The sequence below is a fragment of the Crotalus tigris genome, unplaced genomic scaffold, assembly GCF_016545835.1.
Source record: "Crotalus tigris isolate CLP2741 ecotype Arizona unplaced genomic scaffold, ASM1654583v1 scf7180000024391.5723578, whole genome shotgun sequence".
Classification (NCBI taxonomy): Eukaryota; Metazoa; Chordata; class Lepidosauria; order Squamata; family Viperidae; genus Crotalus; species Crotalus tigris.
The window spans coordinates 3,459,262-3,472,220 of record NW_024100561.1 but is presented as its reverse complement, the minus strand read 5'-3'; positions in this window follow the sequence as shown (position 1 = coordinate 3,472,220).

The window sequence follows — 12,959 nt, the reverse complement described above, 5'->3', positions numbered from 1 at the left end:
CATAAAAAATGGTTGTTACTGAACAAGATTACTATAAAATAGGATAAAATAACATCCTTCTGAATATTATTAAATGTATTAACATTTGGTACCATAAAAAATTAAGAACACATGTAATATCCTTAAGGAAACTAAAGGGTGATTTTCTTTTAATTTCTGATAATGAAAGGTATTTAATTTTGCATTAATAGAAATAAAAGATAGTCCATCATTGTCCTGACAGGATCAGATTACGTGATTGGTTAAGCTTTTTTTAATTGTTATTTACCATTTTAAAAAAAAAAAATCAGATTTTTAATTAGTAAAATCTCACTAGCTACATATTGTCAGGAAGTGCTACTTTCTACCGTGTGTCTTCTAACTGCTACAGTACTGATATTTAATAAATTGTAAAAAACTTCTTTACTAGAAGCTGTATCGAAGTTTTCATTTTAAATACAAAATAGAAATGAATGTTATCTATTTTCATACAATGAAATCAAATCTCACTAAATTGTGGATAGCTATCCCTAGATTTTGTTTATAGATGGGAAATGTTTGCACACACCTCCAATACAGCTAAATATAAGACACAGATATATTCAGAAGACATATATATAAGAAATATATATATATTCAGAAAATTTGCAGAAGCAGTTTTATTTCAGTTCTGCATGAAGGAACATTCATGTTTTAGTCTCTGAACTGGGAGAAATTGCAAATTCCTTCCTTCCTTCCTTCCTTCCTTCCTTCCTTCCTTCCTTCCTTCCTTCCTTCCTTCCTGCCTGCCTGCCTGCCTGCCTGCCTGCCTGCCTGCCTGCCTGCCTGCCTGCCTTCCCACCCTCCCTCCCTCCCTCATTCTCTTCTTGCAAGTTAGTTAGTCAACATAAAACATATTTTATGTATCTCTTTTCAACCTTCTGGAATTTAAACAGTGTGGAGAGAATGTCTGAGTGTACCATAACAGTCAAAGCTGTTCTCTGATTAGGCAGAAACACCAACCTAACATGAAATGGCATGGTTCAGGATGATTTTGACATATATTTAAGATAGGACCGAGGAGTCTCACTTCCAATTTAAAATACTCACAAAACTTAACCTCTAATATCTAATTTGATTACATAAAAAGCCAAACTTTAAATATATGATACAATTGTTTTAAAACGATGGCAATGATGATGAATGCAGTTTAAGAAACATCTGAAATTGCCTTCATGGTGAGCTCTATGTTAATTTTTTTTTTTTTTAAATCACTCTGATGTGCTGCTTGCAGATTATAATGTAATTCTGTAATACAAATTAGACTGGCTTTGAATACCTTTGAAATGCGGCTTGTTAAATAGTAGTATGTACCAGTTAAAAAATTAGAGATTCTGAACAACCAGGATTTAAATGAAATTATCACACACGCTTTGATAGAGTCCTAGAATGATTCAAAAGAGCAAGTTTCGTATGAAGTTGTCTCAGTTTCTTTGATAGCCACCTTGATCTTTCGGCTGTCATCTATTAATTATGTGACAGATAAGGTAAATATAAAGTGTTGGAATATGGAGATCACAGCTTTCTTTCTTCCTGTGAAGACTGAAGGTATAAGCTTATATGAAGTCAGCAAGCAATGGGAGATGATAAAGGCATTCTTCCACTGTCAAGCAGTATTTATTTAATATGTTTTTTAAAAAAAATCTTGAGCTCTGTAACTCAGAGTGGAACTGATAGTGTAGAACAGAAGGATAGGTTTGTACAGAATCAAGCAGTCAAGATTTTCCTGGATTGTATCATTTAAGATGGCAAGTGAAAAGAAGCTCTGCCCATATCAAATTCTTCCCACATATAAAAATATAGCCCATTACGGAGAAATGCATGTATGTAATTTTCTTTTTGTTCACGCCAATTTTGAATTATTATTTTTTTTGTCTTCCACTGGGGATCATTAATACTCATCCAAATGTAACAAAAATTGATAAGGAATCTGTTGCATCTTATCAGTTCTGCCTTAATTGTGCTATAGGCAGAGAGAACTGAGATTGCTGAAGGTAGGTAGAATAATTGTGGTTATCTTAAAAGGACTTGGGGCTGATAGAAAATATGGGGAAAATTCTTAAAAGAGTCTACTCCTCCACCTCTGCTTTGGAGTCTTTCATGATTTTAACTCTGGTCTTGAAAAAGGTTGCAGTAGAACCAACATCAAGTCACCTCAGAGAAAAGATTGAAATTAAAAAGTCAATGATTCCCAGTAGGAAGTGGACACCACAAGAATCTGTCTACAGAAGATCCTTTCTTTCAGTGGTCCCTGGCTGGGGGATTCTGGAAGTTGAGGTCCACACATTTTAAAATTGCCAAGATTGAGAAACACTGGCTCAGAGCCTAGAGCAGGGGTCTTCAAACATGGTCCTTTTATGACTTGTGGACTTCAACTCCCAGAATTCCTCAGCCAGCTTGCCTGGCTGAGGAATTTTGGGAGCTGAAGTCCACAAGTCATAAAAGGGCCAAGTTTGAAGACCTCTGGACTAGAGCAAATAAGTATTCCCACAGCAGCATAAAGTAACAAATGAGAGCTGGATAGATCCCAGTCCTAAATCTTTGGCTTAATGAAGCATCCTTATTTCTGTATATAACAAAAAATATGTCAGAAGAGGCAATTTTATTTTAAGCTTCTTCTAGTGCCAGGGGAAGATGAGATTACAAAAATGTTATAAGTATACACCATGTAAAAACAGCCATTGAGGCATGCTCATGCCACATTGAGGGGGATTTGAAGATGATCCATAGTCAGTTTCCACCATCTGACTTGGCACCCAGTCACTTAAGGGTATTAAATATAAGTAGCCAACTATATAATTAGGCCAAAATGCACCATAATTGTACCTTCAGCCATTCTGGTGCATATGTGGAATGAAGAAGGTTCCATTTTAGATTAATAACATTTGTTATTATGTTCATCAGGATTCCATTTGACAATCTTAACTAATTGGAAAAGATACTCCTTTGTAAAAAGAATGATAATTTAAAGGATGAAAATAGCTTGTTGAGCTGAGCTTAGGAACATGCATTTATTTTTACCAGTTTGTAACAGAGAGGGAGAGAGCAAGAGAAAGTGAGTGAATGAGAGATATTTGTTTCTGAACAAAAATATTAACATGTAGTTCATCTAGAATTATGCTAAAAGTGCTCAGCATCTTTATTTTCTTTTTCTCTAAAATTGGTTGCAGTGAATAACCGATTTGTTCAAGAATAGCTCTATTAAAATAATCAGCTATGTGTTAGTAACTGCATATTGCATCCTTTATTTGTTTGGTCAACCCATTCATGACAATGATATTTACCACTATTTTTTTTCACAAACTGGAGTGAAACCTAAACAACTTGTAAATTAAAATCAAACCTGCTGACTGCTTTGGTTTTGAACACCACTTCTAAAATAGATGTGAATGGTGCAAATAATAGTAAAATATTTGTTAATCTGATTTGGTACAAATAGAAAAGGCTGAATTCAGCCAATATTGTTTTAGCTGATGCAATTGCTCAGTGATTGGAGAAGAGATTTACTGAAAAGAAAGGAGTGGAAATAATAAATGAATCAGTTTAAATATCAGCCTTTTGGAAATCAATAGAATATTTATTATTCTTATTAGGGGAAAGAACAGTATTCTCCTCTAGGCATCATTTTTTTCCCCCGATTAATTTCTGATCTGCTGCTTTTTTTTTTTTTGCTTTTTTTTTGTATGCATGAGATCTACATGCAGAAAACAGCAGCGTGAAAATTAATTGTAAACTCCTTGCTTAAGGAAATTGCTGAATAACACACAAGCAATTGGATATGGATGGCACTCGTCCTTTATTATAAGCAGACCAACTTGAGAGGAAAATTATACTAGATCTAATCTTTTTACCATCTAATGCCCAGGAATAAATAAATATAAAAAAGAAAAGTTCACCTTTCCCTTTTTTACTTTCATTGCATTTGCTTCTTGTCAAAAGCTAATGAAGCAGGATAGTAGAGTATATGGACAAAATCGAGATTTATCCTTCCCTGAAAGTAGAACTCCATAGAAGAAAACACGGAGGCAGAAAAGAGGCATTATTTGCTTGCAGAGAGACTTTAGGCACTATGGTGTCCTAATGGGGTAAAATGTGCTTGGTAAGTCTCAGCCAGAACAGCCTGAGATGTTTGGGAGTGGATTCTGATGGACAAGAAATAGCCCTCAGCATGTCAAAAGCTCACGGCTTACCTCTCAAGATTATAGGAGGGAGATGAATGGAAAAAGTTCTGAAGCTAAGCTGCTCTTTTGTTCTGTCTCTTTTGTCTGAGCTTTTATTGCTCTTCCTGGAAAACTTGAGAAGAAAACGAAAGGAAGCACTAACCCTCAGCCATGGCTCTGACATCTATCAATCTTACAGAAAAAGAAGATTCACCCAAATCATTGGGTGCTCCAATATGATAGCATGAAGCCTGCTATTCAAGATGGCTATGGGGTCTTCAGGAGTCCAGCAGGTGGGAGGGGTGGTTGCAGCAGCAGCATCCAGGCCCCACCCCTTTTGTACAGGCATCTGTCTCACACCCACATACAAAGGAGTGGGCTTCGATTGTGCTGTCCTCAGTGCTATGTAACATGCTGTAACCTTCCCTGTGGATGCTGGTGAAAAGGAGGCCCTCTCAAATGGCAGCAGGAAAGCAATCTACTTTTTTTTTTCTCTTCACCACCATCAAGGCTTCTTCAGGATTCATGGAAATGAAAAAGCCTTATGAAATGAGGAATTTACATTTTTCCATAACCAAATAGAAAGTGAAATAGCAAGCGGTGACTTCATAGTGTTCATTCTGATGGTGTCAGTTGTTTGCTGGGTCTATCCCAAGATGCAAGCTTATGCAAGTACATTCTTAATAATAAAAGCTACATGGGATTTTGCCTTGCCACCTCCTGTTTTCCTATGTAGCCAAATGAACTGCTGAGGGCATCATCAGTTGTACCCTTGGCAGCTATATTGATGTCCTGGTTACATGTTTGGGGGCATAATTGCAGATTAGTGTTTAAATCTGAAAACTGCACGTTTCTGAACAATACCTCAAATTGTTTGCTTGCATTTGAGGTATTCTGAACAATACCTCAAATGCAAGCAGTAGTTTTGTGAAAATCAAAATGAAGCATACTGAATTTCACATGCTAATCTTCTGTTGTCGGTGACAAAAGAGGTTTTAAGGAAATATATGTTTTAGCACTGTCTCCTGAATACCAGTTTTTTTATTCAGGGCCACTTCATTCATCCATTCTGCTTCTGCTTTCTCTGTGCCGTAAAATTCCCAGAATCCTTGGACACTGTTGCCTCAAAGTTACTTTTTTACTTTGAAAAAGAAACAAGAGAAAGTGGAGGGGGATGCCCCTGAATTGACCTTGTGTTGAAAGTCAATATTGGCATTATTGCCTTGGTATGGAGGGGAGGCAGGCAGGGGAAAGGCAGATTTGAGACCATATCTCCTGGATTAGAAGACTGAAGCCAAGATACAGTGCCTGAGCCCAGGGAGAGATTCAGAGCTTTGCTTGTATTGACACACGATTAGAGGACTTTGACTTCTCATGCATTTAGAAAGGTCAGTCACTCTGTGATAACAGAGACTGGCACCTCAGACACCAGTTCCCTATTCCAGATTCCTAGGATTTGGCAAAGGCCTACAGTGTATTAAACAACCGAGACTATCCAGCTGACAGCCTCAGCCTCGCTCCAATCACAAAACCTCATAAAGGCCATTTACTTCTCTGCCCAGTACTCATATTTCATTATTAAACTCATCATTTGCTTACGGTTCTCTCAGTGAATCCTGCTTTCAGTTGCACAAAAACCTGGTTATGTCACCTCATTTGACAGTTCTTAGTGTTTCAGTCTGGAAACTGCTGTTTAAAAAAAATTAAACTATCTTTTCACACCTAAAAGGAGCTACCCTGTGTCCACACACGGTAGCATTTGTCTGGCATTGTCTTAAGTATTTCATATAACTAATGAGAGAAATCTTTAAAACAACCTTGGAGGATTAATGTTATGATATGTTATTCTATCTGAGCATTCAGGAAAGAGATCAAATGGCAGACTGAAACAGCTCCAAATACAAATTAAGCCATAGCTTAATTCTTGTTCTCTCCACAAAGAAATCTGACATTGACCTATAAAGGAAAGAAGAAGAAAAAAAACACCCTCAGATGCAATTATTTGAGTTTAGGGATACCAAAGCTTACTGATTGGACTATGATTAACCAAATACCACTGATTAGACATAAGAATTGTCATAGACCTTTCATTTGCATTCTTATCATTTGGAATCTCACTTCTATTGGAGGTTGGTCCCCAATCCTGCCATCACCAAATGTGCCAGCTGACAGTCACCAATAATTACAGTTGACTGCTAACTGATGCTAATATATACCTCGTGTACTGAAAGACCTTCCTCAGTTGCTTATGGTGTCAAAGTCTAAGCCACTTTGATGGTTTTCATAATCCCAAATTTGGATCTGTCCCCTTAAACTACCATCTTCTGAATTTAGGTGGCATTATTACTCATCCTGGGATGGCTGGCTTAAAGATAAAGAAAAGGTCTGTGTGACATCAATAGAAAAGAATAAATAAATAGAGGAAGTGACTTTACATGTGCTCTGCAGTGTCTTGGTCTGCTTATGAGATGGGATTTGGAGAATGGGTAGGAAAGGATTTGTATGTTCTTATCATGAAGCTCACAACTTAGATCTGGATATCTTCAACTCTTTTCCATTAGTATTTATCCACTGAATAAAATCTGGAAGAGAGAGTTCCTTCCAGATTCACACTCCTGCAGATACTTCTACTAGGGCTCATGGGGAAGAGATTTTTCTCCTGCTGTGCCTCTTCTGGAACAGCATTGCCCCAAAGATCAAACCATCTCCATCCTTATTAGGTTTCCCAGAAATGGTGGAAACGTGGCTTTTTCAGAGGACCTCTAGTGTTTGGTTTGAGTTATTCTTTTTTTCTGTTGAAATGTCTATATGCTGATTTGATATAATTGATATTATACCGTTCTATTGTTTGACTCCTGTTATTGGATTGGTGGATATTAGCTGTTCTGAGCCTTGCTCTACTAAAGTGCCTTAAACAATGGTTATTATGAGATTGATGAATGATGAAAGGAATAGAAATGTACCAGAAATGTGAGAATCTAGAAGTTTCTGCAAGGTAACTTGGTAATGAGGCAATATTATTTCAACAAAAAAGGGTTGGATCAAGGGATTTAAAAATGGTACACTATTCTCAAAAAGTAGCAAAAAAGACTAGAACTTTTTATTATAAATTCTATATGCAGTTCTGAGAAATGGTAGTTCTTTGACAATTTTCTGGTTGGAAAATCAGAGAAAGACCTCTATTCCTTTTCCTTCCTGTTTATTCTCTCCTCACTGACCTCGTATGTTGGTTTCATGGAGAGCCATAGGAAGATTGCAGAACCAAACATGCTTTTTCAAAATGAGCATTTTGGTTTTCTTTAGATTATAACAGACAACCCACTTAGAATTGTAGCACCTAGCCAGCCTTGACTATTGCAGGGGGTAGGGCAGATTTCATTAGCAGGTGGATGGAAAAGCAACAGAAAATGCCAAAGTTGTAAATTACTTACATTTACTTATATTTTATGTGAATGGAAAATTTTAAGGAAAATGCTTAAGTGTCCATGTAGAGTTCACAAATCTGGATTGCAAAAATATTAATAACTACTAGCATTTTGGAGGTCAGTTCTGATAGCCCTACACCAGAAGCCTAGCTCAACTGAGAGTAGACAGTTCTTTAGTTACTACTTTGCTTCAGACAAGATTCAGCTTCAATTCACTTCAAGCTGTGGATTTTGTCAAAAGTGCTTGCACAACCACAACATATTCAAAGATTACAATTTCTTTGTTAGGGATGCCATCTTCTCACTCTCTTTTGTGGAGAATGTCTGTTAAAACATTTCATAGCAATTATTAAAAGCCTGTGACTGCTGAGCAGGGACTGATTTTCTTAAACTCCTAGCTGATCTCTGCATGGATTCTACTGTATTTATAGATTCATATTTTAATTTTTTGTTTTATCTAACTTCTTCCTTACTTAGCTAAAGCTTCAGTGCTTTACTAAGTTACTACAAGAAGCTGTTGTCAGTAAGAATGGTGTTTATTTTTTTTTACAATAAAATATATCTTCTGTGGAATTCCCTCTAGCCTATAATTCAGCTGAAAAAATTAGGCCTCCTTTTAAAAGGAAAAAAAAACATAGGCTAATGGAGGTTGTTGCGTCCTTGGCGGGAAAACAGACACGAGAAGCAGCTGGAGTTCTCAGTTTCTTTTATTCAGCGTTCAGCTTACAGGAAGATGGCTTCAGCCTCGCCCAAACGCCTCGCAGCCTCTTATATAGGCAACTCCCGGGTAAATGGGTTACTTTTCCCGCGCCAGCACCCGCGCATGCGCACGGCGCTGGCGACAGCCTGTCTGGTCCCGGGCAGCTTTGCACCTGCCCGGGACTGCCTGCAAACGCCCGAGCCGTTTGCAAGGCTCGGGACATAACACCCCTTTCCCCCGGGCTAAAACTACTACCAACATACAACATTTATTTTATATGACATTTTGCTCCCCAGTGCTCCCACTGTTTACTGGCCTTTGCCTTGCCAGCAATGTTATGTAGTCTTCTAGGTACTTAGGAGATTTCTTTGCTCTCTGTGACCTTCTTAGCTGTGGGTTACTGGCATAAGTCCCCTGACTGGAGGGAGGCGTGAGCCTGTTCTCTCTATTGTGCCCTGGTGTCTTCCAAGGACTGTGCCCCGATGCCTGGCCTGCTTGCTTGCCCACCGGGCTCGTCAGGCCAGGGCTTCTGTTACTTTGTGACCTGGTTGACCTACCTAGCTGTAGACCCTCAGGCCCCTTGAAGTGATAGCCGCTGCTGGGCGTCTCTGTAGAACCTCCTAGGTCAGTCCAAGACCTGTCAGGAGGCTGTCCATTCCCTGAACCCCATTCTGTGTTCGGGCTCGTGTGGGTTTCTGTACTTTCCCAAAACTCAGGTGTTCCCTGATTTGTGCTAGGGTTGTTGTAGTCGGGACTTGGTTCCTCGACTACTCTGTGTATGTTTGACCCCCTGTAGGATTTGGGGTAAGGTCAGGCCAACTTTGGGGTTGTGCCTTTCGTCGGCTCAGACACACAGCTGCAATATGCCCTTGTTTGCCGCATGCCCGGCAGGTAGCGGAGCGGAACTTGCAGTCGGTTCTCCTGTGGCGACCTCCACAGCCGATGCACTTGAGCAGAGCCGAAGAGCTTCCCTTCTGGTTCTCTTCCTTCACGGGGTGTAGACGGTCGACTTCCTCGTCCGGATCCTCCTCGGAGTTTCGTCGGACGTCTTCCTGGTGCACGGACGCACCCTCTGCACTGTTTCTGATCGGCCGCATGTTTTTGATGGCGCCGCCTGCTGCTTCTTCTGCGGTGACTTCCCTTAAGGCGTCTTGGAAGGATAATTCTTCCTTGGCAAAAAGTCTCTGTTGTAGCTCTCGATGCCTTAGCCCGCACACGAATCGGTCCCTCAGTCGTTCCTCGAGGTCCTTGAACTCGCAGGGCTTGGCGGCCTTCCATAGCGCGGCGATGTATTCCTTGGCTGTTTCACCGGACCGTTGATCACTCTGCTCGAAGGTGTGGCACCATGAGATAACGGACACCTTGGGGTGGAAGTGCTCTTTCAGCAGCTTCTTCAGGTCTGCGTAGCTTACAGACTCTACTGGAACAGGTGCTACAAGATTTTCTGCGATTTCGAAGGCGTCTTGGCCGCAAACGCAAAGCAGGGTGGCGGCCTTCAAGCTATCTTCCCTCACTTGGTTTGCCTTGAAGTAGTTCTCCATTCTGGATACGTAGGACTCCCACCGCTCTGGATGTGAGACGTCGAATTCCGAAAGCCTTCCGATTTTCGCCATCTTCGGATCTTCAGGAGACGGGTCTATCAGCCAGCCTACCCCCGAATGCGCACCGGATTGGCGGGTAGCTGCCGAGTCGACGCCGTTCCTCTTCCGCCGCTCAGGACTCCTCGGGTAAGCTTACACTTCTTCCTTTCCAGGTAGTGCAAGGCATCCCACCTTCGTCGCCAGTGTTGCGTCCTTGGCGGGAAACAGACACGAGAAGCAGCTGGAGTTCTCAGTTTCTTTTATTCAGCGTTCAGCTTACAGGAAGATGGCTTCAGCCTCGCCCAAACGCCTCGCAGCCTCTTATATAGGCAACTCCCGGGTAAATGGGTTACTTTTCCCGCGCCAGCACCCACGCATGCGCACGGCGCTGGCGACAGCCTGTCTGGTCCCGGGCAGCTTTGCACCTGTCCGGGACTGCCTGCAAACGCCCGAGCCGTTTGCAAGGCTCGGGACATAACAGAGGTGTAAAAGTTAAAATGAGAAGTTAGATGTTCAATCTATAGCCTTTCAGATAATAGGTCTGAAAAGGTTTCTGCCTGAGGTTCTAGACTACAGGATGGCCACAAAGAGAAAAGAAGAGACATAAAGATTAAACATTTTACTGACATTTTATTAGTCCTATGATTCTGCAGAGTAAGGCAACTAGCTCCCAGTGATAAAAGCATGGTGGTGCTTATCCTTTGCATCACAAAAAAGACACACAACATTTTCAAATGCTAATTTATCTAAAGTTGTGCACATTTATAAATAATTACTGCAACTTAAATAGAAATGTAGTGCACCTTACCATAATGCGAGGAGAGTGATTAACAAATCTAACAACTTGCTGAGTTTGTTAAAAATGATGCAGAACTTCAGTGTTTCTGCTCCTCCTTCAGATAGTTCTTAGTGTTTAAAATGCCTTCTGCAGAGGTCTCCCTTCTGTACAGTAAGGCTGGTGAGATTCCATGGGTCAGATAATGGCGGATCTTCTCCAGATGTTCATCTTCAGTACTCTAGACTAGTCTGTTGTTCACAGATGAGGTGGAGGATAATGCCCTGATGACAGTATTGAAATAAGATTCAAATGCCAATCCATTTGGATTTTGTTACATGAGATTGCCAAGGAGGAAGCACAAAGACTGTATTTTGTCTTTGCCTCAAGCACAAATTGTTTTGAGCTGTGCTTGCATACCGAGCGCTAGTAAGAAACATAAGTCGCTTAGTGATATGAAAAGCCCAGCATGTTTTGGCAAAATCTTTGGTGGTTGTTATTACTTCAGTAGTTTAAAGGCTGTAAATGCTTTGAAACAAAGCTCTAATTTTTATACAGTAAATGACTTTTTTCTTGCCAGTTGCTGCAAAGCTTTCCTAAGATCTTAAAGACATTTGGGGCTCTTCCTCATGGCTTTGTTAAAGTGCATCTTCCAATCATTGCTTGGCAGACAAGAATGACAGTGAACCACCCTGACAGACACATCCTATTATGTCTCAGAAACAAGGCAGAAAGCTGGTGCTGTCTTTGGATTTAATACAAAACAAGTTAAGGAAACTTATTGATGGCTTCCTTTTGCTTCATTTCCCCCTCTCACTAAGAATTACCTGTTCCTTAGCTAAAGCTGGAGTGGTGGTGCCTTTTAATAGATATCAAATTTCATTTTGATTTTGTGTAGATGCATTCAAAGGAACCCCAACTATCAGACTTTCAAAGGAAAAAATGGCAAACTGAAGATGTTTCCACTAAAACCAGCAGAATGAAGAACCAATGAGTAGTCTTGCTCTTTATAATTCCTCTCCGGACAAGGAGAGGACTTGAGATTTCCCACATGTGCTTTGTACAGTTGCTCCTCATGATGAGACTGCAGCTCTGGAAGATAAAGGAATAAGCCATCTTCACTCAAATTGCAACTAGTGCCTTTTCATGGGACACTGGGTTCAGATACTTCTTTTTCTAGTCACTTTTGGAAATTAGCTTAGGAACCTTTGGATCTGGTGAGTTTCTCTTAATCCTTAGCAAAATAAATTTCAAATACAAGTTTAAGGACTTTTTAAACATGCACACAGCCCAGACTCAAATCTCAGAAGGGTAAGTGTGGCTGAAGAGAGTTAAGAAACTCGAAATAGCTATCCCATCTCCCTTGATTCTTCATTAGCAATCCAAATTTTATAATATAAATGATGTCGCAGTTGTGACTGCTGCCTGTGGATGGCTCTAGATTGAGCTGATACAGGCAAAAAAAGAAGAAGAAGAAGAAGAAAATTTCTGTCTCCCATATTTGGGCCAACAGGGTGCATCAAGAAACACTCAAGGTAAATCTCCTCCCCCTGTCTCTTCCCTCCTTGATACAGCTGACAAAGTGAGAAGGAGCCTGTGGCCTAGGAGGTAAATATAGCTCAGGCTCGAATCTCAGAAGGGTAAGTGTGGCTGAAGAGAGTTAAGAAACTCGAAATAGCTATCCCATTCTCCCTTAATTCTTTGTTAGCAGTCCAAATTTTATAATATATATATTGGAATAAACAGCAACAAGGTGATTAAAAGTTTGATTTTTGGAAGTTACAAAGGGACTAAAGGTACAGGTGCATTTAGGCTGCATTCATATGGATGTTTCTTTTCTTTTTTCTTTTTAGGAGATAGTTCCATCGAGAACAATATGACATAATTTAAGAAGATATATGTAGGATTTTGTTCACCATGTATAATCCATATCTGATAGAGGGTTTCCAAAACTATTTTGGGCTGAGATCTAGAGAGCAACAAAGAACATGTTCTGCACTCATGGACAGAAGCACAGCTGTTATGTCTCCAGATAATCAGGAACTCTTATGCTACCTGGCAATCAGCCATTATATGGTTATCTAACTTGGCTTAGCTGCAAAGTATGATAGTTGATGTTCAAATTCTGAAGTTCTTGTGCTGACTATATCCAAACTGAGTAACAGATCTCCTTTCTTTTTCTTTAGAAAAACCACACTGAAATTCACTTGCCACTGGACTTTAAATATCACTGGGAATGTTGAGTTCTATTCTCTGGAAAGAGCCCGCATGTGCCTGGAAGTCATCTACTTATATGAAGTT